General features: G+C 41.1%; 1 long non-coding RNA gene across 4 annotated transcripts in view; it reads left to right on the top strand.

Annotated features, from left to right (window-relative positions):
* LOC119475536 overlaps positions 1-24,439 on the top strand; it is a 146,024-nt gene that overhangs the window by 8,813 nt on the left and 112,772 nt on the right. Inside the window, exons 2-4 of one of the 4 annotated variants that reach the window (XR_005203819.1) lie at positions 4,534-4,685; positions 12,410-12,513; positions 15,564-15,647. This is a non-coding gene — a long non-coding RNA (uncharacterized LOC119475536). Of the gene's footprint in view, positions 1-4,533; positions 4,686-12,409; positions 13,390-15,563; positions 15,648-24,439 lie in introns of those variants that run through there. The other 3 variants (XR_005203821.1, XR_005203818.1, XR_005203820.1) reach the window with 3 other exon arrangements.

Genomic DNA, 24,439 nt, shown 5'->3' with positions numbered 1-24,439 from the left:
CTGCCGGCCTCACCAGCTTTACCTCATTTCACCATTAGTGACTCATAGCTGACATTTTGCCTGCTGGCTTTTGTCAGATTGTCCAGGCTTGTCTGTTTTTTGGCTGCCTACCCACCACAACCTACCTTTTTCAGCATGTATGTGTCTGTTTTGCTGTAGATTCTGCTCAAGTCCTCAGTCTGTATCCTGGTTTTGTGCATGTGGGTCCTGCTTTAGCAAAAGAAACAGTCCACAAAATCCAAAAAATGCATTAAAACCCTTCAAAGTAGTGGGAGCATGACAAGTGAATATTTAAAAATGTAATTTATCTTTAATATTCTTATTAATTCCTCCCGCTGAACCAGTGGCTCAACATGTTTCGGTCCATGTGATGCCATCTCCGTGTAGTATCTCCTCTTATCTTCTCCATCTGCGTGACCTTTAATCTGATCACAGAGACATGACACTTGTTTGTTTTGCTTATCTGCAGGATTAGATACACCCGCTGGGACGGCTCTACTTATTCTACTTTTCTGTTATCAGCTAGAGAGAGAAAGAGGTGTGGGCTTTTAAAATGAAGTCTGCATAAATGGATTGCTGTGATTTAGCTTTTCAGACATTCATGAATGAACTGAGGGTTCTCCACCTTCACATTGACGCGCATGTTGACGTTTGACTCATCATGACACTGAGAGAAGCCAAAAGTCATTTGTTCATATTCAAAATATTCAGAATAAATTCTTGTTTTTCATGTTTTAAAATAAATATATGGGTTGAGTGTGAAAGTTCATCATTGACATTTTAGAAAAGTCTTAATTCAAGGTCTTTTCCAGAGCTTTCAACATCATCTCATTGTCTCAACTGTTCGTTCACGTCATCATTATGGTACAGTATTGGCTGATTTTGATTAAATTAACCAAATCAGATTTATTAGATCAGGGGTGCCCAAACTTTTCCCGTGGAGGAGGGCCAAAACCAAAACTTAATGGTGAGCTGCAGGCCAAAAGCAAACACCTTTTGTATTGTATTATGTTGTTAAGATGCAAAATGGCACTAGGATGCCAAGTTCACTTCATTGAAATGCCTTTTGTCCGTGTGCCACCGTCTCTCCATTTTTTTCATTCCTCACTCGCACCAAACTGACTTCCTGCGTCACTCTGCCTGCTGTGCTCAGATTATGAAAAATAATTCATAATTAGGGATCCTGCATTTTTAAAGAACATTTTACCTTAAAAAAATCATACGAATACTGATCTTTTTCCTCAATTTTTTCTTTTTTTCTTTCCTTTTTTTCTCCTTGATTCATTTTTCTTTATTCATTACTATTTTTACTATTATTTGTATTTCTTTAATTATATAGTTTCCAATGCATTATTTAATAGTTTTGTCTGAAATGTTTATCATTACCAAAACTAGTATTTTTTTCAAAAACACAATTTGATTAAGTTCTAGTTTGGTGTGTTGGTTTAGTGGATTGTCATTATCCTCTATATTATTATTATTATTATTATTATTATTATTAGGGCTGTCAATAGATTAAAATATTTAATCGTGATTAATCGCATGAATGTCCATAGTTGATTGTGATTAATCCCAAATTAATTGCAGATTTTTTTATCTGTTCAAAATGTACCTTAAAGGGAGATTTGTCAAGTATTTAATACTCTTATTAATATAATATTATATTATAATATATTTATATATATATTATAATATAATATAATATTAATATGCTTTATGTAAATGTATGTATATATTTATTATTGGAAATCAATTAACAACACAAAACAATGACAAATATTGTCCAGAAACCAAATATTGCAAGCTTAACTGATATTGTGATATAATCAGTTTGTAAAACCTCAATAAACAGATTTGGTGGAAAAAAAAGGCTTAGACAGCTATTTATATTATAATTTAATTAAATATTGTTTTTATTTTTTTAGCTTTCGGGCCGAATCAAACTTTTATGGTGGGCCAACCTTGGCCCGTGGGCCCCACTTTGGGCAGCCCTGTATTAGAGAGAAGATTGTCTGAAAATAATCTAATGTGGAAGAATTCATAATACCAGGACTCTGTCTTCATTTCCACAGAAATCCCTGTTCGGTGTGTTTGTTTTCCCACAAAGAGCGCTTCAGGAGGGGAGGGGTGAACATAAGAGGGAACGATGGTGATTGTCTATGCAGCATATGGATAATTCTCATTATGCTGGCATGTGTTTTGTAATGATTTGTTGGAGGAATTGCATTATCTCGCTATGGAATCAGAGTCAACAGACAATGTGATGTTTCCGTCTGCTGCTCCGCTCGCTCCTTCTCCACGTTTCCAGCTGAGAGCTAAGTAGAAACACGGCTAATTACCCAGTTTACACCACAAATGTAATTACACCCCTATGGAGAGGTACACGTTGAGCGTGCACTGTGCAATACATACTGAATGTGAAGAAGAGGAGGGTGTGGAGGAGGAAGTGTGTGCGTGTGTGTGGTTTCATCACAGGTACATCAGTGAAGTGTTCTTGGGAGGATCTTCTTGAAGCTTACAGCGCAGATTAATATTTAATCAAGCATTTAAACACCCTTTAAATGTTACCGTTAACGCAGGATTGATAGAAGTAATAAATAAAAGAGGCATTTAATAGGACATAAAAGAAAGAACATGTCTGTGTTACTATTGAACTTTCAATACCTGGCATCTGACTTTGTATGAAACAATGCAGCTTGAAGCTCATAAATCTCCCTCCCGGAGGGACGTGGCTAATCACAGACGCACCACATGTCTCAAGCTGTTATTTAGCCAGATTATCAGTGCAGGAGGTAGCGAGCAACAATGCTGCAGACCACATTCCTAAACAACACAACCTAGGGAGGGGGTGATTGCTGGAATTTTGCACCCTTCTATTAAATTAGATTTGAAAGGAGAAAAAAAGGAAAGGGCTTTATATTAAATGGGGGATTGGAGAGTCGAGGCTGTCAGAGTGGAGTTAATGTTTAAAAATGATCTTTTCTTCCTCGTGCTATTATATCAACCTGCTCAAAGACTATCTTTGTCGTGGATTCAAGCTCACATGTAGCTCACATGTTCAATGACACACATCACACTAATCAATCACACTCAAAATGCTGCAATTGTTAACGTCTTTTTATTATTATCATCATCATCATCATCATCATCATCATAGCCTCGAGTCTCCTTTTTGCCTGCTGATTGTTCCTGAATTTCACACGAGAACACAGGAAGAGATGAAAAACCACAGGAATAGAAACTGGAACAACAGTCCCAATCAATAACCTATCACGGTTGCACATAAGGTGTAACATCTGTCCTTTGTGTTTGAGGGGCGCCGAACTGCAGCGGCACCTTTAAGTGTCATCTTTAGAGAGGAGAGGAATATTTTAATTGTCCATGTAGAGATATATCTCCATGTTGCTGCGTCCTTACAGTTAACAGCACTCGTGCGACAGACGTAATATAACATATCAAAAAAAAGTTTACACTAGGGTATTGTTGCACAAACCGGCACAATAGAGAGAGGAAGCGAGAGACAGATGGGATGTGTCCTGTCACAGCACAAATGTCTCTTTCTGCGTGCACGACCTGCTTCTTTCCTTTTGTCCCCTTAAAATTGATGTTTGCGCATCCATTCTGCTGACTGTCCTGGTGTTGTTGGAAAATGAAAAACGAAGCTTTGTTACAGGACGTCATTTTACCACGTGGCAACCACATATGGCTGAGTGTTGTTGCACTTTAAAGGTGCTCTATACAATATCTAGAGCATTAATGTAGCAGCAAGCAACTATTAGCTATGTAAAGATATAGAGGGAGAGCAGAGAATGAAGTCGCTCTCTCTCTGTGTGTTTCCTTTGTTGACATGCGCATGCTTTTATGTTCATGCATGTGAGCTTGCCCCACTGGCTGGCTCGTGGCCGCCACTCTGCACCGCTACACTGCTCTCATACAGCGGTTACGGCTGATAACGCCATTCTGACTGATGGCGCCGTTGCAAAAGTGTAGCGCCCACCTTCCGGTTCAGCACCAAGTTAACACTGTTGGCTCCGTCAGCACTGTTGTCGTCGTTTTCACTGTTGGCGCCGTTAGTCACGAGCCACCAGCTCGGCCTTCGCCATGTTGAGAGCAACGTGGAGACGATAGATATGCTCCCAATCTCGCATTTAGCACCTTTTCTAGGTCAAGACCAAGCTACATGGTGGACAACTTTAACTGCTAATGTCGCTGTTGACCAATATGCGTGAGGACGCACATGCACGCTGCAATGTGTCCTCACCAGTGGTGGATGAAGTACCTGAAAGCCACACTTCAGTAAAAGTACATATATCTAACCAGAAAATGACTTTAGTGGAAGTCACCAATTAGAATATTACTTGGATAAAAATCTGAAAGTGTCTGATATTTATTGTACTTAAGTATCAAAAGTATTTAGTATAGTATAGTATAGTAGTAATGCATATTAAGAGTTTGTGGCTATGGCTTTAAATCATTAATGTTGGCTACTATCTTGTCGGCTTGATCCTAAACTACATCAAATGTCTTTTTCAGCTCAACCACCACTTCCATGAGACTTTGCTGCACTTTTCCTCTTTATATGGATCCCAGTGTGCTTCATTCGGCCAAATGAAATGATTGGACGGTCTGCCTGTCTACCTGCGTACACTCTACCGGAGTCTTCAACAAGCTGTAGCTTGACAGCTGTGAGTACTACAGTAATAATAGCCATGTTTGTTGTTTACGTTCATTATGATATGTTTATGTTCATAATGATAATTTTGGGTTAGTGGCTTTGGAGGGAGGCCTGAAGGGATGGACTGTCAGTTTTGCTGACTTTCTCGCTAGATTTAGTGACTTTTGAAGCTATAGCGCTGCTAGCTGCTTTCATTAGAAAAGAGTTGGCAACGCTGGGCTCAGTTTTTCAGTTGGATAATTTTTTTAATCCAGCGTACTCTTTCAACGCCTTCTCACCCAAACTCGTCATATACTGACGCTTTGTCAGACCCCTTGACGTCACTCTTATCAGTTGCAGGAAACAGGCGCTTAGTGTTCTGAAGTAAACAAAAATTCTTGCTTAGGTTCAGGCAATAAAACCACTATAGTTCCATTGAGGAAAAACCAACATGGTTGGGCTTAAAACTGCTACGTTTACAGTGAAAATGACACTGAATGTTATGAACAGGGGACACAAACAAACAGCTGATTATTACATGACGCACGGGACACGGACAGCAGTCTCTTGGATGAAAGCCTTGTGTTTGTTGGACCCATCCACCTTAGGGTGTGTGTGTCTTTTTTGCTCTTAAAGCTACGTCACCACACTCCCGGCGCACTTTTTCTGACTCAGATGGGTTTACATTGTAGTTAATGAAAAGCTTGGTGCGTTCAAGCAGAAGGACTGTGATGTCCCCTTTAATGTATCTAGCTTCCTGGGCTTCTTCACTTCATTTTGAAACACACCTCGTGATGGCGAGCTTTTCACACAGCATCATCAATCTTATAGTCACATGTTCCATACGTCCTCCAATCATGTATGTCCACGACGAAACAGCCTGTCCATGTAGACATCTGGCACTCATTCAGCTTGCGTCAGTCACGAGGCTGAGCTCTGTTTTCGTCGCTGCCTGTAACTCCCTCCGCCTCCTCCTGTATCACTATTTAGCTCATTTAGTTGTCAGAACCACACCGCCAGATTAAAATGCGTATTATTGTCGCAATAAATGGTTAAAACCTTGACTGAAATGTTTATTAGCCATTTCTCAGGTACTTCAATGCTTGAAATCTTCCACATTTTGGCAGCAAGCATCCATATTCATCAAAGCTCAAACATGACAGAAAATAAAATTCGTATTTGTTGTTCTATAAAATAAGGTATCAAAACTGATACTAAAAAGAGGAGAGCGTAAATTTGGATTTGATAAGGGCTTTTGCCCTTTAACAGCAGCAGCCTTCTTAATCTTCTGTGAGTGGCCTCTTTTTTCCCCTTTTTAAATATAGCCGTCTCTCTAATAACATAACAGAGATCCTCTCTGGTCGTTTTGTCTTCGGTCTAATTAGAATCACTCTCTTTGCCTTCCCATTTATCCTGCACCTTCTGCTAATGAGTCGGGTTTAATCAGGCATCCCATTTCACTTAGAAACCAATGAAATGTTGGGATCATTCGTGAGGAGTGAAAAAAATCTTGCCCTCTCTTCTTCTTTTTTTGAAAGAAGAATCCAGCCGTTTTCTTTGTGCCCGTTCAAGAGTCACAGCAGATTACTTTAACACAAAGACCTCTCTTCTCGCAGCGTGTTTCTGGAGCACGGATATAATTGGAGGGAAAGTTATCATACTGTGGGAGCTGAAAGAGGAATAATGACATATTTCATTACTTATAGTCTTGTAGTGAGGGTGTTCAGGGGAATAGTGAGTTATTGTGTTGTCTTAAGACGGAATGGAAGACATTGTTCCTCCTTCCTCCAATCCCTTAGACCACAGTTGTGAGGACGAGAGAGCTAAAGAAGCGGAAATATACTGTATGTAATATGCTGCATTCGGGCTCAGTGGAAGGAAATAATTGATCAGTGTAGCTGCTAAGTTATGGTTCTGTTCTGTTTCCAAATGCACTGACTCAGAAGGCAACATGTTGTGAGTAGGCTGCTTCGATGAGTGACACTCCTCCTTCTGCTAAGTGTGTGTTTGTAAGGTCCACAGAGGTACGCAGTGAGAAACACACAGCAGCTTGCAGTCACAGGAAGAAGTACAGTATCTGCACCCTGAAACTGGTTCATATTTCCATAATGCTGTATTTGTACACAAGACACCTGTCAACTGTTTTACTGTTCATCTATTTTCAGAATATGTTTGTAACCGCCCGCACAGGATAGGAGTTATAATCTAAATAAAACATGAGCTGAAGCATTTTGAACAATTTTGGATAGTTCAGCACTGATGCTCCACTTTATGGAGGACGGAACCTGACAAAATCAAAAATAAATGAATAAATAAATAAATAAATGACTCGATAAATAAATATGTCATTAAATGTAGCAAAAATAATATAAAAAAATAAACGTGGCCATTAATGAATTGATAGATCGTGACATACATTGATATTTCTGCTGCTTCTTTATTTATTTATCGTTGTATTAATCCCCTTATTTATTTACTCTTCTGTTTAATTTTCCTTTTTATTTATTTCTCTATGTATTTATCCATTCATTTTTAAATGTATTTATTTATTTTTAAGTTCATGTATTTATTTATGTATGTTGGCATTATTTATTTTGCATTTATTTTTTTATTAATTTATTTTTTTATTTTTTTATTTTGCATTTATTTTTTATTTATTTTATATTTATTTTAAAATGTATGTATTTATGTATTTTGCATTTATTTATTTATTTATTTATTTATTTTTGCACGATTTTCCATTTTGAACTGTTTTGCGAACCCACCGTTGAACTCCTCCCCTCCTCCGTACCACTTAACGTCAAGTGATCATGAAGAGTCCACTGAGTTCCTGGTGATACTCAGAGCAGTCGAGTTATTCAGTGTCTGGCTTACCAGTTGATCTTGTAGGGTTGAGTATGCTGTTATAATGAGTGTCAGGGCTGCGATAAATAGTGGATCCAGGTGAAGGGTTTTCATAAAATGAAGCAGTAAATAATGTAGGTCAATTTGCCAGCATGCATATTTGCTGTGTAACGTTATTAGCATTTGATTATCTCTAAGTAAATATACACTAACCCATAGTTTTTGGTTTAAAGAATTTAATTTCATTAACATATGAATGAATGCAACGGAAAATGCAGTGGCAAATGAAAAGTTGATATGTGGTGCATAGAAACTGGATGCTGCTTCTCCATGTTTCGTTTGGACTCTAGGGGCCATATTAAGCAAACCTGTCCCGGATTATCTGAGAGGTCTGGACTGTTGTTAACGGAGCGGCAGGTCAGAAATGTATTTTTAAATCTTTGATTTGGAACCAGATCCAATCAGCCAAGAAAGAAAAAAGGGACCTCCATGTGATCTTCCTTGACCTGGCAAACGCATTCGGCTCAGTTCCCCATGAACTCCTCTGGGAATCCTTCAACTTTTTCCACGTACCAGAGCCCATTACTACACTGGTCAAGACCTATTTCCAAGACCTGCAGCTGTGCTTCACAACAGCTGACTTTACTACAACTTGGCAACCCTTGGAGATAGGTTGTATGTTATGTTTGAGTAACATCACCCTGTATGGCAAAGGGATCCTGGAACTGCCTCTCACCAGTCTAACGGAGGAATACAAGTGTTCTAAAGTAAGACTCCAAATGACACTGAAACACTCCAGAGACAAGACCATCAGTAATGCTGCACTGCCCCTAAAAACTGGGCAGAAATGGACAGCATCCGATGCAGTACAGCAAGCTACATGAGCCCTAAGGCACAAAGACATTGTGGGGCCAGCAGGGAAGAGGAGGCTTTGGCCTGACAGCAAGTAAACCAACTTGGCGAAAAACCACAGCGTCAGAGCGGAGATCACTGGTGGTTGAGGAGGTGCGCCGACAGGACGAGGCCACAAGAGGTGCAAAGGCTGTCTCTCTTGCAAAACAGAGGCAATGGATGCGATGGGAAGGCATGGAGAGAAGAAAAATCAGTTGGAGGGAGCTATGGGAAATGGAAGCAAGCAAGATCAAGTTTATCATTACAGCGACATACGACCTTCTTCCATCACCAAAGAATCTCTATCAGTGGTATGGCGAGGATCCAACCTGTGCCCTCTGCCCAGCTCCAGTGACTCTCAAACACATCATGACAGGCTGCAAGACCAGCCTTTCGCGAGGCAGATACACCTGGCGGCACAATCAGATCCTCAAGAGCCTGGCATCAGCTCTGGAAGACAAGCGATGGTCGACCAACTCCTTGCCCCCCCTGAGAGCAACCAATCCCCTTAAGGCAACAGCATTTGTCCGAGAAGGACAGAAAACACCCAAACAGCCTCCCACAGGACGCTTATTCGTTGCCCGCGACTGGAAGATGCTGGTGGACATCGGCCAGCAATTCATTTTTCCACCCGAGATTGCTTCCGCCAACCTCCGGCCAGACTGTGTACTCTGGTCCCCCTCACTGAAGACTGCTTACATAGTAGAGCTCACAGTCCCATGGGAAAACTTGATTGAAGAGGCCTACAAACGTAAGAAGCTGCGCTACGCAGAGCTAGCAGCAGAAGCGAAGCAGCGAGGCTGGAACACCAAAGTAGACCATCAGATCAATCTCAGAAGCGGCTGAAAGAAGCAGCCGAGTGGATTTGGCTCAAGCGGAATGATCCAGGCAGGGCTCCAAATACATCCACATAACCCACTGGAGAACCCCCACTTGTCAGCCTTTCAGCCGTCTGCCATTCCCAGCAGCAAGGTGAATTTCGGGACACTTGGGCACAGTACACAAGCTGAGGATTGATCACCCTGCAGCTGGCTGCCTTTGTGGAGGGTGTATAGTGTTAAAAGGCTGAAACATCTGATGATACAAGGGTACACTACTGATGATATGTCCTGTGCCCAATTGTCATGAAATGTCACAACCCAGTCAACCCTCCCACAAACTCTGAGAACCCCTCACCTGTCAGGTGCTCACCACCTATTGGCACAAAAGGGAAAGATTTTAACACCACGTCCTGTGTTTTTTGATTCTTAGTAGGCCACATTCTTTATAAACCCGGTATTTGTGCACAGTGTCAGATAAAGATCAGGCTACACTAATATTATTAGTATTATACTATTTGTAGTATTAGATTCCAGTGGTGGCTGTGTAGGATTGTTTTCGACTTGTATGATCCAAACATTTCCAATAACTCCAGAGTGTTTTAAAGTCTGAAAGTCAACTTTTATTGGAAAAAGATGAATGTAATAATTTCCAAAATTCACAACATTTTTTTATCTAACGAAATATTCTGCTTCAGTACATATTTGTTGGCGTTTAGCCTTTCAAAAACTAACATTTTCACCGAGGTCAAAAAAATGTTTGCTCTCCCACTTGCAGCACACAGAGAGGCTCGCACCGACGATTCAATAAAAAAAGACGAACTCATTGAATCACTTTGTTCAAACTGAGGATTTTATTTGAGGATTTGTCATTTTTTTAGTGTGATTGCGTCAGAAAATAACAGTGGAGGGGGCTTCAAGGAAAATAGGTTGGGAACCACTGTTTTAGAGAGACCTGTGAAGACAGCGTTTTCCTAAATCTTGCTGAGACATACGTTCTTTAATTCTTGATATATTCTTAAAAGGCTGATGTACAGTATTTGTCTTAAGGTGGAGCCACAGTTTAGTTGCACTTATGTTACAGTGTGTGCAGTATTTTAGCTTCGTGTGTGTGTGTCTGTTCACATTCATAAGATGGAAGGGCTATGCAGACCACCAGGCAGATCTAGGACGCACACACAATGTAGGTTAACATTTATGAGGGAGCAGGACTATCTGTCTGGGACAATACACCAGAGACAGAGTGTGCGTGTCTGTGTGCGTAACTACAGGAGTAATACCTGAGAGGCATGGTTATATGTTTGTGTGAAGTCCTAAGAGAGAACATGAGCAAAAGTTCCCCGGCCTGTGGAGTAAGTTAGTTGTCATCAGTAAATAGCTGCCTGTGTGGTACTGGGCCACTGGGCAGGCAGAAATAATGAGGACTGGCCGACAGAGCCAGATGGAGCTTCGCTTCATGCTGCTTGCCTCGGCCCGACTTTCTAATGGGACAGCGTTTTGTTATGTGAAAGAAAAACTTGGGTCAGATTTCTATCAGTTGTCTCTTACGCCAAAAATAGAGGACTCTTTTATTAGTGTTGAAAACGCTGATCTGGAAGAAGTGAAGGCCTGCGCAAGAGGATGTTACAGAACATGCACGTGTTTGAGCAGTCAGCAGTCTGGAGCCTCATCAGATCAGCATTATTTTAATCTCAGCATGTAAAATGATACTGTAGTTGGTGATTAAATAAAGTAATATAGTAAAATGATAAAAGCAAAAAAGGCTATATGATATTTGAAAATGATGGCAATTCAACCGAGACGTGTTACATAAGTGATCTAGACTGGATTTATTCAACAGAACTCGGTGCTAAGTGAACATCTTCACGCGCATGTGGGCAACTGTGCGTGTTTGTTTTTGTGTCTGGAGCATTGACATGTGTGTTTGCAGAACAAATGGTTTACTGGAGTGCACAAGCATGGCCAGCTGTATTTGTCTGCTGTAACACCCCCCCCCCCCCCTCCCAATCTGGTATCGCCAGAGCACATTGTCTGAGTCACCCAAGCGTGTGTTTGCATGTGTGTGACTTAAGCTAAGACTCCTTGTGCACTGAAATTGTATGAAAAGGAAATACGCTGTGTTTTTCTCTGAGCTCTCTTTTTAAACGTTGAACCAGCCACACAGCAGCAGTTACATATATGAAGTGATTGGGGAGAAGTTGGATGTGGTTATTGGATGCTGTAATATGTTGCCAGCGCTGCAGGCCAAATACTACATCAGGCTGAAGTGTTTAAACCACAAGGAGTGTCAGTGAGATTCAGAAAAACTGTTTTTTTACTGAGAAAAAGAAACATCCTTCATGCAATCCTTGGCAGAGCAAGGAGAGATGTTACGTTAAAATCCTTTATTTAGTGGGGCATATCAATGGTTTCAAATACAGACTGGTTTGTACCTCACAGGGTCTTCATCTGGGTGGAAATACAGAGGGTTTTTAAAGCATTTTTGCTGAAAACGGCTGTCTGCTGTGACCGAAAGCAACTCCCCGTGCATGCTTTTAGTGCATGTTCATGCATGCGAGTGTGCCCCACTGGCAAGCTCACGGCCGCTGCTTTGCACTGCTCTCATACAGCGGTTACAGCTGATAACGCCACCCCGGCCGATGGCGCCGTCGCAGAAGCGTAGCACCCACCCTCAAGGTTAACACCGTTAGCTACGAACCGCCGGCTCAGCTGTCGCCGTGTTGAGTCGTGCGGAGGCAATAGAAATGCTTTAACAATCATTATTACACAGATGTGCTGAATACTCGATTCTGATTGGTCAATCACAGCATTCTATATAACAGACCGTTGCTATGGACGCAGTTCTGATGTTGGACTCCGGAGGGCCATTTTTGTGTCAAATTATAGATTTCTTAAATAAGTAGCCGTGTAATAAGCGTGATAATGTACAGCGAGCGGGTCATCGTTGTAAAATAAATCCCTTCAGGGTGATGCAAGACCGCTTCTCGTTGGGGCCCTGCATCGCCCTGTTGGGGTTTATTTCACAACAATGACCCTCTCACTGTACATTATCCTTTACGTTACAAATACTGACAAGTTTTAACTTGAATCTGTACATGGGGGAAAATATATGTTATGTAATAAAAATATATATAATATTAAACTATGCAAATTTCAGAAGTTTTTCCACTAAAGTTTGTTTCCTTTTTCTTTTTTTGTAAAGGTCACCAGAAGCTCATTAATTGCCTGAAAAGCAGCCTCGGGTAAAGTAGAGATTTTTCTTTTTTTTTTGTCGAAACTGGAACTTGTGAATTTTCTTTAATCAAGGTAACTACAACTTTAACCATATTTTTTTTTAGTCCTCACTGCCACCTACGGAATGATTCAAGACACAGATACAGGTTAGAAATTCAAAATGAGACAATGCTGCAAGTTTATAGCCGAACACACGACTGAAACTTTCCTAAATCTTATAATGTTATATAGCTCTATGTTGAAAAAGGGAACTTATATAGTAGTCTTGTTTGTTTTGGTCTGCCACTGAACCATATATGAACCACATAGCAGACTTCTATTGAGGCCGACATGAGAGGACGTTGATGCAACTTTGTCACAGCACAACGGTGGCACGGAGTAACAAGGAGGAGAGGAGGTGATTTACTTGACAAGGATGGAGGAAGCGATGGATCTCAGGAAGCTGCTGCAGAAGAAAAGATGGGAGGGATGAAGAGGGAGTGACAGGGTGACATGGGTGTCGCACCCTCCTCCGTTTCTATTGGTCTTACAGGGATGAAAGTGTCAGCGGTGAAGACAGTTATCTGAGAGGCACAGGAGGAGGGAGGGAAAATTGGGAGAAGAAGAAAGAGGGAGAAGGAACGAGGGAGAGAGAGGGAGCTGAAAGAGAGGGAGAAACCGTGAGGATGAGGTAAGAGTGTGAGGGTGGGAGGAAAGAGAGGAACAGCAGGACGTATAAACATTTTGAATGTGAATCATAGGCATCTGGCAGGAGAGGAGAGGGAGGAGGGGACGGGGACTGAGATGTGAGACATAAGGAGAGGTGACAGAGTTGGAGAGTGGGTGAGTGAGACAAAAGTAGACAGAATGATGGAGAATATGAGAAGCAGGGAGGGTTTGATGGAAGGAACAAGAAGCAGCGAGGATGATGAGCAGAGAAAGAGGCGCCAATAAAGTGTAATACATGTTTATCCTTATGTCCTTCTTGGTGGCTCTCTTATTTATTTGGTTAGTAAGGGCGGCGGGCTTTCCCTGCTCCAATGTGTCTAAGTGTGTGTGTGCGAGAGAGAGAGCAGGAAGAGAGTGAAAACTGACAAATCTTGTCAACTCGCTGTCCTCCCACATAATTTGCTGACAGCTTTTCTGCCCAGTAAAAAAAAAAAAAAAAAGAGGAAGATTTCAATTCCATCACTTTCTCTTCAGATATTAATGGGCTCTCGGACGGGGAGCTGTGAAAAGCTTTAGAGAGAAACAGTGAGTGACAATGAGTATTGGATCGCTTTTTTTCAGGGGACTTTTTAGTCGAGCATGAGCAATTCGCAGCTCTATTGAGTTTATCACGAAACCGGCAAGTGATGGATGGATTCCCTCCGTTTTCTGGAGAATTCATTCTGCAGATTTTAGTCACTCTGTTGCATTCAGTAAAGAAAGTTGTGGCTATGTTATAACAGATTTTTTTAAACTGACTTTTTAAACTTACACGTCACTATTTGTTACTGATTGTTCAACCCCGATCTCACGGGAAGGCGTATAAATAGCACGACATTACAAGGACATTCCGCGTGTCATTCCCATCATGGTTGGGCTTAAAATAAGTACTTAAAGGGACTGTTTGTAACTTTTTAAGCGTATAAATTTAGCGGGTCGGCACAATTGCGCGTTCGCATATGCGCGCTCGCGTGTGGCCGGAGCCTCGTCTGCGCTGCCTGCTCTCCTTCACTCAGACAGCGCGCGCGTCCTCGCTGTCTTGCTCCACCTCTAGACGTGTACGCGCGCTCACTACACACTGCAGAAGAGTTAGTTTAGCTCTGAGAATATCTGGTGAATGTTCAGTGGACGTTTGTGCAGAAATAACTGCTGCAGCTCCTCCAGACCAACAGAGGTTTTCCGTGTCTTGTGAAGTGACGGGGCTCCTCAACGAGTTACGTTATCGTCTCGTTACCGACCGGGTGCCGGTGTCTTCGGCTGCCGGCTGCGGTCGGGAGGCGATAACGTAACTCGTTGAGGAGCCCCGCTGCTGAAGCCTGCGCTGAGCAGGAAAAGCCAACACTAGGATCAGCATAGTTTCATGGAGAGACCTTCGTCTGGTCTGCTAACATTACTGCCAAGCAGCTGAAATATAGAGTGATATTGTGGTTTTAGCTGACGTGTGTCACCTCACTGTTTTGAGCGATGCTCGTTCATGTCTATGTAGAGCGAGCAAGCTCGAGCTCGACGCTGACTTTCGTTGATTTCAAGGCCACAGGTGTCGCTGTTAAGCAGCATTCCTGAATCTTACAAATAGTCCCTTTTAAACTAAGTAAAGTACGTACAAAAACAACGTAACATAAGTACGGAAAACACGTCACAAATATCACGAATAAACACGTCACTAACTTAAAAATAACTCGACAACACTTTGTGAAACAAGTCCTGTGTTTGTTGAAGTCATCCGCCTGCCCACCCGCCCACCAAAACCTGTTTCTCACTTTTTATTCTATCCGTCATTAGCTCTGAGCATAGCATATTTTCGCAGATGCATTTACATTGCAGTCAGTACAGATTATGACTATGACACGCCAACATTTTATCCCGGATAAATCTTGCTAATGCCTAACCTTAACCATTCGAAGGTCAATGCCTAATCTTAACTATTTGAGGTCAATGCCTAACCTTAACCATCTTTCGAGAGTTTCTCAAATTGTGGGTCACCTTCTAGACACGACCCAATTTCAGCGTATTTGGTGTCTTTGGAAACTTTTAGATTTAATATAAAGTTCTGTGGGTTTGTAATGACTGACCCACCGGCAGGTCGGTGAGGTTTGAGGGGTTAAATACGCTCCTCCGAGTGAAATTGCCTGAGGTGATTACTTTTGATGAATTCAAGTCGGTATTTAAGAACCGACTTCACTTAACTCTCTCAGTCAAAGGTTTTGTATTCTAATTTATTTGGATGGCCACTCGAGAATTTAAAATCCTTTTAAAAAAAGTTCAGCTGACGTATTGTCTATATGCTCCATTGTGTAATGTGGGGCAGTTTTCATGGGCGTGTTTATATTGTCTCCATTTTAATCTCAGTGAAACTTTTACCTGCTTTAATAAAGGAATAAAAAAGAGGAGAAGCATCGCTAATGACCGTTGGTTGTTGTGTGTCTCCTGCAAAGATATACAGCATATGTGTTGGAGCCAGTGATGATCCCTCTGCGTACATCCACTAGTCTCTAATCGACTTTCTACTGGTCTACAAGTAAGCTGCCCACTGAACAAAATTTGTGTCCGTATTGATGATAAATACTGTGGCAACCATCCCCGCAAAGGATTTGTCAGTAAATACCAATACAACATGTTGTCAGTAGTATTCCTGCCTTGAGGACTTACATCAGCCTGGGTCTCTAAGGAGACACTGAGCAGTTTTGTAACTTGAAATTGATGATAACCAAATAAACACTGCATTCCGTGCTGTAACCAGCCCCCTGCTACACACACACACACACACATGGCTCAGGCAGGCTCATAAAAACCAAATTAAACCATGATGGATCAGGGAATCTGCAACACAAGTCAGATAAACAGGGTGAGGTTATGAAGAGGAGGAGAAGATGAGGATGACAAGCAGCTCTTTTGTTTCTCATTTGGTTTTTCTGAGTCCTGCTAGCTGCCACCCTGCTTTCTCCCTCCTCCTGACTGTTTTGTCTGCCATTATGTGAAAATGTGCATGCGCTCACACAAAAAAGCTCAAGGCACAAGCCACCTACACTTAAGTCATTGTACTCTCTCTCTCTCTCTCTCTCTCTCTCTTTCCATTTCGCCCCCTCTATGTGGTTTTAATTTTCTAAATGCTTAGGCTTTAATTAATAAGGGAAAGAGAGAAGCCCTTAATTGAAAGCATTCCTGAGAATATCAACTACTACTCCTGAGGACTGCTCCATTTTCTCCCTCTCAACAATGCAGTGCCTTACACTCCTCATGCTACACCACCACACATTTCATACCACTGTTACATTAAAGGTATAATATGCAAGAATTAACAAAAAATATATAGAATAGATAGAATATGAATCCCTCTCAATCATCACTTACGACCCACTAGAAGTGTGTGGCGGTGTCTGTTTCTGCAGAGACCCTGCAGCCCCTCTGCCTGGATTTTCTCTTTTCTTCTTATTTTGCTTTACTCTGGACGCTTCTGGGTGTCAGCAAACAGCATTTGGGCCAGTGTCGGTGTTAGGGGCTAAAAAAGGTCACTGTGCGCCCTCAGCTGAATTCTCTCCTGACAAAAAAACTAAACTGAAATACTTTTACAGCTATAAGTAAAATTAAGTCGTACAGTTTGGTAATGGAAGTACTTTCTTATTCTACAGTACTAGCCCATAAAACAACCCCCTCCCTAGCCAATTACAAACAACTACCATATACACTCACCGGTCACTTTATTAGGTACACCATGCTAGTACCGGCTGGTCTTCTGCTGCTGTAGCCCATCTGCTTCAAGGTTGGACGTGTTGTGCTTTCAGAGATGCTATTCTGCATACCTTGGTTGTAACGAGTGGTTATTTGAGTTACTGTTGCCTTTCTATCATCTCGAACCACTCTGCCCATTCTCCTCTGACCTCTGACATCAACAAGGCATTTCCGTCCACACAACTGCCGCTCACTGGATATTTTCTCTTTTTCGGACCATTCTCTGTAAACCCTAGAGATGGTTGTGCGTGAAAATCCCAGTAGATCAGCAGTTTTTGAAATACTCAGACCAGCCCGTCATGCACCAACAACCATGCCACGTTCAAAGCCCCTTTCTTCCCCATTCTGATGCTCGGTTTGAACTTCAGCAAGTCGTCCTCACCACGTCTAGATGCCTAAATGCATTGAGTTGCTGCAATGTGATTGGCTGATTAGCTATTTGTGTTAACAAGCAATTGAACAGGTGTGCCTAATAAAGTGGCCGGTGAGTGTACGTTTCTTGTGTGGCTATGTTTCTGGTTGTAATTGCATACCGGTTCTTGATGTGGCTTAAAGATGTTGTTTATCCTGCGTGCACGCTTCTGCGCATAAACAAGTGACACCATGTAGATGAGCGCCTGTGCCTCTGTGTTATAGTTTTATTTCTTTTATGACACATGATAATGTTATAGGTTTATTAAATGCAAAACATTTAACGGATTTCCCGCTGTGCATCTTAGATTATAACCTCTGTTTTTTGTGGATGTAATAGCATTTGTATGCGTGCACGCCTGTGCGCATACTGTACGTGACAGTATGTATACACCTCTTTGTCTTAGTTTCTTTCTTTCATGAAACATGATATAGTTAATTATACACTTAATAAAGGCTATGTGAGGTCCAAAAAGGCTTCTGATACCAACTCACAAGTCCCCTTTTTACTCTGTTAGATACAAATCGGCCGTATTTCACAGATGTCAACGGGTTGTGTTATGTGCATGCCATGTGTTCAAGTGATCCCCCCTGCTCCTCTCTGTGCTGTGAGTGCAGCTATGATCAGTGTGTTTGTAGTTTGACGAGAGCAGCGCTGATCCACAGCCAACAGACAGGAAGCCTGCAGTCATTCAAAATCCGGCAACTCTGCATCACTTCCCGCAGAGTTGTGCGGAGTTAGCTGTGTGTTTTAGAACGTAACCGCCGGGAAACAATTAGAAAAATAACATTTTATTTCTCTGATTTGTTCTCACTAACGCCGCTCTCTCTCTCTCTTCAGTCACTCTATAGCTCACTCGACCATCGCTGCTCGTTGAGCTGTTGAGGTGTGGTGTGTTTACAATCAGGAACTGATTACATATTATACCTTTTAAATTTGCGCTGTATAAAAATACTGTGGGACAAATTATTCAAATTTCACAATAGTTCTCAAATCATTTTGTTGTATGCATGTAAACATGTTTTGGCCTCTTGACCTCATGTGATTTATGTATGGCACAATAGGAGAAGCCATGTAAGTAACCTTACTGATTGTTTCTGACACAGCCGATCAAAATGGAGCGGTGCAGAGTTGAAACCTGCACTCCGGGCTAAGAGGATTACAGCTGAACATCATCCGGCGTCCGCAGCCAGACGAAAGTCATTCTTGACTTTAAGAAGGACAGTCTCAGTATTGTGCTCCGAGGCCTGATTGGCTCTTTTATACACTGGCCTACTGCACTTTGAGATACTCTCCACTGTTAACAGCTGTGCCGCAGGAATGTAAACTGACATTGTCATTGTTTATTCCTCTCTCACGCAGTCCACTTTCTCTGTATTATCTATGAATTTCCGTTACCATGTGCCAATTTATCAGACGTAGTAAGATTTGCCAAGTTCATGAGAGAGTTCACAGTGGTTTGGTACAGTATTGATCCCTGCACTCAGGACTAAGAGGATTAAAATTCAACATCGCCCAACGTCTGCTACTGACTACAGATTCATAATCGTTCATAACTTTCGGAGGAGCAGAGTCTGTGCATGTACTCTTGTCGGCCATATGGTGCATTTGCCTTGTGCAACCCGATGATTACAATGTGCTGAAGCTGCTGCACTGACACTTTAAATAGAACAAAGTCTGCTTCCTTTTTCAGGTAGGACTGCATAGTTTGGGGAAATATTTGATAAATTGCAATTTTTTTTTTTATGAACTAAAGGCCTGGTTGTCTACATAGCATGCAGTATGCATAACATAACTACGCATAATGCAAAAATTATGAGTTGCATGTTGTTGAGATCGCTCTAAGTTTATTTTTAATCCTGTAATTTGGATAAAAGTCAACTTCTGAGTAACCATAGCTCGTTTTCTGTCTCACATTCAGTGAGATATCACTTCTGTAACAATGTCACTAAGATCATTTACTTAAGTACTGTAAGTACAATTTTGAGGTACTTGTACTTAAATTGAATATTATCTATTCCCTGCTACTTTATACTTATACTCCACTACATTTCAGAAGGAAATATTCTTTTTACATCACTACATTCAGCTGTAGTTGCTAGTTACTTTGCATTTTAAGATTTCACATGGATAAACTGAGTTTATAAAATATGATGCATTGTTATAGAACAAACTACACAACAGTAGCCTATATAAAGTAGCATAGACAATATATAAGAAGTGGACGCCTTGAGTTTGGCATTTTAACCGTCTCCATCTTGTTTTTTGGCCATCGCCATGTCTTTTTTTGCAACCAGAAGGCCACGCCCTAAAGCACCCCCTGCTATATGGTCTATTTGACTCTAAATGGGACCATAATTTACTCAATGAACATCATGCTGTATTGAAGAAGACTTGAAACTAGCCATTGAGACCATAAACTCATGTTTACAATGTTTACTGATGTAATAAATCAAGTGAGAAGTAGACTCATTTTCTCATAGACATCTATACAATCAGACTTCTTTTTGCAACCAGAGGAGTTTGAGTTTGAGAATTTGATTAACGCTAAATGGAAAATAGCTATCATATGTATTTAATGTCTGTGGCTAATATTATTTAGGTACAGTTGGTTAAATTATAATTATAATTTCTGCCAGCGAAATTGAGTTGCCAACTAAAACTTTCTCCTTTAACAGCTTGTCAAGAAATTAATAATGTAAGTCGACCTAATGTTTGTTTGAATTGAGGCACTTCCGGTTTGACATTTGGGCTTTTTCTAACTGTAGTTAATCCTTCAACCACTAAGTTTGGGTTGATGCCGGTTGTGCACTATATGACAAGCTGTAAGCCTGTACCGTGGTGGATCTATTAACGTCTCTGTTCCCAAACAACCGGCTATCGGCCAGTAGCTAGTAGTGCTACAGAATTTAATGTAGTTGTACGCTATTTACTAACACACACGGCAAAAGCACAATACACAGCCTCTTATACATCCATGGTCTGTGGTCTCTTGTTCATCTATTTTGGAGGTCCTTGACACGAAAAGATTGAGATTGATCTCAAAATCTGTGCGCTGGATTTTTCTAACTTCCATTTATGTCCATCGCTCACTTTATGCTCCTCTGGGAAGCAGCTGGGCATAAAGTTTAACAAATAAATAAGTAAGTGAGTATATAGTAATAATAGTATGCAATGGAACGAACAATTGACTTTCACGTCTTAGCAATAATACGTTCTTTGACTATCCTATACTGCCCTTAATGCGGCCTATTTAAACCAGCTTTTAGATGCCTCCTCTTTTCTTCTGCTGTTGTTGCCATGTTGTAAAAAACTGTTACAAATTCTTGCTACTGCTCATGTAGCATTTTATAAATACACACCTGCCAACAGTTCAACCATATGTCCCTTCAGGATGGTTTTGTGGAGGAGAAAAATCCTATGTGGGTCCACTCCATGCTGCAGATGCAACTCCCCTCTCCTTGAAGGTTGCCATATCAGCTATTAGCCTCAAGATGAGAGCACCGCTGAGATCCAGCGTGGATCACTGATTCATTTTGCAAAGGTAGGCCCAAGTATCCTCTGCTCGTGCTAACATGCATGTCCTGAGTGGATGTCTGGGATTTGTTCTGTCTGTGTTTGTGTGCTTGGCTGCTGGATATTTTTATGTTATCTCAGTGTTGATTTGATTCCAACTGACAAGGTATTATACGCTAATGTTTGCCTATTACAGATATATCCTTATTGGGGTATATGTCGGCCAATAAGAAATTGAAATGCCAAAGATTTGTTTGGGATTATTCCATTACATGATATTACACAAAACTGTTTGCTTATGGTACGTGTTTTTTTTTTATCTATCATCTATTATATCTCTATCTATGAATATCTTTCTTAATTTTTCTTTTATTGTTGTTTGGCTGGTGCCTTATGATGCTTTCATACTGTTGATTTACAAGTGGTTCAATAGGATGTTTAAAGTTCAGGTCTAATTAGAAATTGCCCTACCTGTCCAGAGTCATCAATTCATTGATGCCTCTTCATTACTGACTTGGCAGTCTTACAGCAAATCCAGTTGGACTGTGACTGTGGCAGTTGATAAGATTTACAGGTTCATAAATATATATATTATAGTAACACTTTGTGAGGAGCTGCTCGGTTATGCAGGTGACTTGAAGCAGTCGAGCCAATCGAGTCTTTCTGATATCATCAAGCTGAATGACGAGATGTCAAACGGGAGTCAGCGGGAAAGATGGCACAGTCCTACGAAACTGAACTTACCCAGCAAAGTGCATTGGTTTTGTAGGAATGTGAGCTCAGAAGTTGGGACATAGTTAGTGACAAGATCAAAAATCAATGCGTTGGTTGAGCTTAAGCATCTTAAAAAAACTAAAAAGAGAATTTTTTAGAAGTATTTTTTTTATTTAGGACCACAAATACTCTCTATTCAAGCACTGTTCGTCAGAGTTATTCAGCTCTCAGACGGGAACCAGCATGGTGACAATAACGCCTGACTACTGTCTTCTTCCCTGCAGCTCCAATTGATTTGTTTGATCTGTTTTTGTGATTGTTTGGATGAGGGAACAGTGCATTAAAAATGCAGTTAGAAACACAAATATTGTTTCTGACACAACACGGGGCGCCGTGTTACAGCGCAGATACAGAGACTTTCACTTATTTAAAACATTAACCCGGGATGATGAAACATTTAATAAAGCCGCAGCAAGACTCTTAAAACTGATGAAAACACACTGACACGTTTGATTCAGCGTGCGCACACACATACAACAGATGATGAAGACATCAGCCGCATATTAAAATGCCATTTCTCAGATTTCCTTGTGTAAGACTCTGCTGCTAAAAGGTTGAAAATGTCTCCAACTGTTCGCCTTTTTGTTCATGTGCGCATGAACTTTTGTTACCCTTTAAAAAGTTGTAGACATATTGAATAATGGAACCACACAGTGTGGCAGGTTTAGACCAAGGTGGAGTAAAAGGAGCCGTCGATAAATGTAAAAACGCGAGTGAATGTTTTGACTCGACAGATCAAGTCTGATCGTGGCTCGTGGTTTCACGGCTGCACGTCCTCGTTGCCTCTGTTACAGCCCCGCACTTTGACCTTCCTCCTAATTAGAATCAGATATCTGCCTGTAATGAGCGTAACGAAGCCTGATGGAGTTATGGTACTGAAAAGACGGCTGGTGTTAAATGGTGCTTACAGGAAGGTACTGTAAGGCATCGTGTGAGCTGGTGCGTGATGGATGCCATGCGCTTGGATGGCGATGGTAACGAAAATCAAATCACGTAGTGGGAACATTCTGCTCCTGGAAGAGAGAGTGAAAACAGGACAAATGGTGTGTACGCATCAGTTTGGTTGGAAAACATCACACATTTGCATTTCACTGAAGGTGTCTGCCATTTCTTAGCTTTCCGCTTGTTTCACAAAATCTCCCACTGTTCTTTCTGGCGGTGCTTTATTTCTTTCTTTTCACTCTCCCTTGCTCTTTTCCTGCTTTTCTTTTGCTGAGTCTCAACTCTTCGGGGATTCACACGGAGAAATCAATTTTGCTTGGCCTCTTTGCCTTTGGAAGGGAACATAGGCATATATAAATATTCACATGCGGCTATTTCAGATCCTCAGCTCAGGGACTGAACCAGTGGATGAGCTGTTCTTCTGTTTGATCATGAAGCCTGTATACATGTGTCTCTATGGATGATTTCTCTGTGCGTCCCTCTCTTTCCACAACTCTTTCCTCACTACATTGTTTTCTCCCTAAAATTCTTCCTTCCTTAACTTCTCACATTCCTCTGATTGTCCTTAACCGCATCTCTACATCTTTTTTACATCATCTAGTATCATACTATCATGATACTTGGGTGCTGATTTGATATGTATTACAATTTTTAAGTATTGCGATTCTACGACTTTTAACTTTTTTAACACTAGACCATGACAAAAAGTTGAATCATACACTTCTAGGGACTTTTACTTTGGAAAATATCTAAATCAATGTTGTGCGATACTGTATCGATTCTCAAAAAGCTACATTTTGGCGAGGAAAACCTGACATGGCAATTTTTAAAGACATCCCTTGACCTCTGACCTCAAGATATGTGAATGAAATTGGTTCTATGGGTACCCACGAGTCTCCCCTTTACAGGCATGCCCGCTTTATTATAATCATATGCAGTTTGGGGCAAAAACCATGCAGTTTTTTGCTTGCAGTATAAATGGGTTATTTTTGCCCATCCTAAAATTGTGTATGGATGGTGTGTTCTTTATACTTTGACAGTTTTCCTGAAACGAAATAAAAAAATCACAATATATCGCTTCGCTTACAGTATCGCAATATATTGAATCTTTACCCCTGTATTATGATACGTATCGTATCGCCAGATTCTTGCCAATACACAGCCCTATTTTATGAAAATGAGCCCGTCCAGCGCGACGCGTCCGGCTCACGAAACTTGGATCAAGCTGTGAAACTATAGGCAATCTAGTTCTAAAATGAGAGAAAGAGAGCAACGTGAGCAGTGGCAGTGGCATCGCCTATTTCTCGCTTAAAATGTTTTCCGGACCTAACATTATAGACATGACCACTGACTATCTGTGGAAGAATTTAGCCACACATTCACACACTGACCATACACGGTCCAGCCATATACTCGGTTTTGACCGAGTCTTGTTATTCTTCCTTTCCTCATTACTTTGCTCCTTTTTGTGTATTTGTTTCTTCCCTCCTTCCATTCACTCATCTTTCCTCCCTCAACCTCACCGGCCATTCTTTATTTTTCTTATATATATATATGAAATTTTAAGCCCCTTCATAATTAATGTGCCTTTTTTTTTTACCCGTGTGGCTTCTTTTTTTGGAAACTGATTCATATTTCATATTCTCCCTGAACTCATTGAGACAGCAGCTCTGTGCTCTGATTCAAAACGCTGCTCCTCATCACATGTTAAAGTGTCTCTACACAAGGAAAACACATTTAAACTGCATCCCGGGCTTCGTTTGGGAACACATGCAGCGATTGACCGAACAACAATTCGGAGCTGATGCTGCAGCCACCCGTATTATGTCCTCTCCCCTGGCTGCTAGTCTGTTTGCTACTGATAACTACTTCATTGGTTTCTTTCACAGATATCTCCACCTCTCTCTGCCTTTTAAATCCTCGTGCTTTACTCATTCT

This window comes from Sebastes umbrosus, chromosome 17, assembly GCF_015220745.1.
Source record: "Sebastes umbrosus isolate fSebUmb1 chromosome 17, fSebUmb1.pri, whole genome shotgun sequence".
Taxonomy (NCBI): domain Eukaryota; kingdom Metazoa; phylum Chordata; class Actinopteri; order Perciformes; family Sebastidae; genus Sebastes; species Sebastes umbrosus.
Note: the sequence above shows the minus strand (reverse complement) of the source record. Positions and strands in the feature narration are given on the sequence as shown.